General features: G+C 39.8%; 1 pseudogene; it reads left to right on the top strand.

The window, feature by feature from the left end:
* Positions 1-205: 205 nt before the first annotated feature.
* Positions 206-1,192, top strand: LOC148136129 (putative G protein-coupled receptor 139; annotated as a pseudogene).
* Positions 1,193-3,377: the final 2,185 nt, after the last annotated feature.

Raw genomic sequence — 3,377 nt, forward strand, 5'->3', positions numbered from 1 at the left:
AGATGTTGCGGTCCTATAGGAAAATCCAACCAGTAAGAGTAACCTATAAAACAGCTCAAACCAACCACTGCCAACCCGAAAAAAACATTGAATATGTGACCATCTTGCTATGAATAAACTGTCACTCATGTTCTTACCTCTGTCTTTTAAATGTGCAAATGATTCATTTAGAGAGTTTGCTACTGAGGTTCAGATTCGAGACTTCATGTGGTTTATAACAACGACCTTCTTGCCATTACTTACTCTCTGTGCCTGAGCCCAGATTGTAACTTCAAGTCTCTTTTTCTCCTTTCTCTCTCTTACAGTGAGTCTAGTGGTGATTGCACTCATGACTCGGGGCAAGTGTGGTCTTTCTACATGCACCATTCGCTATCTGGTGGCCATGGCAACATCTGATCTACTGTTCATCGTTTTTGATATCGTACTTGATAGATTTGTGTCTTATTATTATCCACGCTGTTTCCTGAACATCACTCCTGTTTGCAGAGTTATCTATGTCTTGACCTGCTCAGCCATTGATTGTTCTGTCTGGTTCACTGCTGCTTTTTCTTTTGATCGATTTGTTGCCATCTGTTTTCATCAGATGAAAACTAAGTATTGCACAAAGAAAACTGCAATGAGGGTTCTAGCAATAATTTATATTTTCTTTTCCTTAAAGAACATTCCTAACTACTTCCGATTTAAACCTGGAAGGATCATCAACAATGTTCCATGGTACTGTTTTACCACACGCAGTTATTATAATAGCCGTCGGTGGGCAAGTTTCAAATATTTTGAACAATTTTTAACACCAATGTTCCCATTCACTTTTATTCTATTTATCAATGTCCTGACTGTCAGACAAATCTTCGAGGCAATTAAGGTGCGTGTGGAACTGAAAGGTCAGAGAAAAATAGAGAATGACCCAGAGCTGGAGAGCAGAAAGAAATCTGCCATTTTACTCTTTGCCATATGTGCAAGCTTCATACTTCTCTGGTTGGGGTACATTTTATATATGTTTAGTGCTGCTAATTCTTTGAATTACACTGCTTTTCGTACATTTGAAAGAATCGCATTCATGCTGCGGAACCTGAGTTGCTGCACAAATGCTTTTATTTATGTGGTGACGCAGAGAGCATTCAGAGACCAGTTAATATATGCAGTGAAATATCCAGTTATAAAAATAATTCAATTGAGGAATAAATCCAAGTAATGAGAGCCAACATTAGATGCAGTAGGTAATGGAACGAAGAGTCCACATGAGGAATGGAATGAAAGGAGAAAGAGGTGGAGCAACATGATAACACTACTTCATTCCCTTGCAATTTACCGGTCAGCAGAACAGGCACACAATTCCCTCGCCCTACATTTGTCCCTGGAACATCTAGATAACAAGGATACCTACATCAGGTTCCTACTAATCAACTGCAGCTCCGCCTTCAACATTATAATCCCAATTGAACTAATCTCAAAACTCCGAGACCAAGGGCAGTTCTACAACTGTATCCTCAGTTTCCTGACGCACAGACCGCAATCAGTGAAAGTAGCTAACTGCACCTCTTCTACAATAATTCTCAACACTACGGCCCCGTAAGGATGCATCCTCAGCCCCCAAACACTCCCTGTACACATGACTGATTGGCCACATTTCATACGAACATCTACAAGTTTGCTGATGACATCATGGTTGTAGGCTGCATATCGAATAATGATGAGTCAGAATATAGGAAGTCGATAGCGTGCTTGGTTTCATAGTGCAATGATAACAATTTTTGTCTCAATGTCTGCAAAACAGAAGAACTGATCATTGACTTCAGGAAGCAAGATGGAGGGCAGACCCCTATCTACATCAATGGAGAGGGACGAAAGCATCAGGTTCCAATGAATAACGGTAACCAACAATGTGTCCTGGATCTCCTGGATCACAGTCAATAATTTGTTAACAATGTATAATTTTTGTGCCCTGAATAATACTAAATATAGCTTTCAAGAAAATTGTTATGCTGTTGCATGTATTGCTTTTCAAATTTTACCTATCTGTGTTGATCAGTTACCTGACCATCGCTGGATACATTGTCAGTTGTATAGTATGCTGTCCTGCTCAAGCCTGTTACAATAAGCATTAAAGGAAACTTTCACCTTTCACTGTCCTCACCATTCCAAATTGTTTGTGAACACTCAGTCCAGATTGATTGGTCACTTCCAAAATTTATAAATAACTTTTATGATCATAAAACCTCAAAGTTATGACTTTTTGACAATTCTTGACAAAACTGGAGATATTTTGACATAACGTGATCTGATAATACTTGCGAAATATAGCTGGGTTTGATCATTGTGAATCTGTGCAGGACTTCCACTTTTGTGATTCAGGACATTGTACAATCAAAGCTGCAATTCAACAAGTGGTACTGAGAGTGTATCAGAACGCATTCCAGATAATTTGTTCAAAGATAGTGAAAAAAGTTGCATGCTCATTAATGAGGAGCTTTTGCACTATTGGAGGATCATTACAAAAGGAAAGGTTGCATTGTCTCAGTCATTTAAATCAAGTGCTCCATCTCTTCTCTCAGAGCATTCTCACTATTGCAAAAGATACCAGAAATGTTGTGGTTCTGTTCGCTGAGCTGGGAATTTGTGTTGCAAACAGAACCACAACAACGAGCACCCGAGCTACAAATCTTCTCCCAAACTTTGAAGATACCAGAAATAGCCCGTGTGTCTTCTGGCCAATAATTCTTCCTCACAACAGAGCACTCAAGAAACAAAAGATGATCTGGTTCCAATGATATTACTGTTTGCGGAAGCTTGGTGCGTGTAAAGTAGCTGCCATTTCCCTACGTTACAACAGGGACTGCCACTTCAGCTGGCTTAATAAACTTTATCTTTGTAAATCCCTTTGGGATGTACTAAACTGAGAAAATCCTTCTTTCTGAAGGAATGTGGACTGAAGGACGGACAGAAACCATGGGATTACTAAGGAGGAATTTCTGGGACGTTTTGATCAAATAACATTAACGGAATGCGGTATAGTTTAAATTCAAACTAGTGCGATATAGTCTATTGATGGGTTCCTCAGTGTCTGTGGAATTTGCCCTTTTCAGTGACAGTGGTCTTTTTATTTTTGGAAGGTTACATCCACGGTGCTTTGGTTTGGAGCCTGAAGCAGCAAAAATCTCAGAGCCAAATTAAAACTGAGATGAAAAGTTCATATTCAGAGTTAAGCCTGAACCCTGTTAGGATGGATCCAGGAGCAAGCGGTGGGAGAAAAAGAGAGAAAGACAGACAGAAAGACAGAGAGAGGGGATTTGGTCTGTTACCCAAAACACCAAGCAGATTAGGACTGGTGATAGACTCGAGGAGACAGGGAGAAATCACAATGTGGGGACCTATTACAG

The sequence above is a fragment of the Chiloscyllium plagiosum genome, unplaced genomic scaffold, assembly GCF_037043375.1.
Source record: "Chiloscyllium plagiosum isolate Xiang-an unplaced genomic scaffold, Cpla_swu_hap1 HiC_scaffold_47, whole genome shotgun sequence".
Lineage (NCBI taxonomy): Eukaryota > Metazoa > Chordata > Chondrichthyes > Orectolobiformes > Hemiscylliidae > Chiloscyllium > Chiloscyllium plagiosum.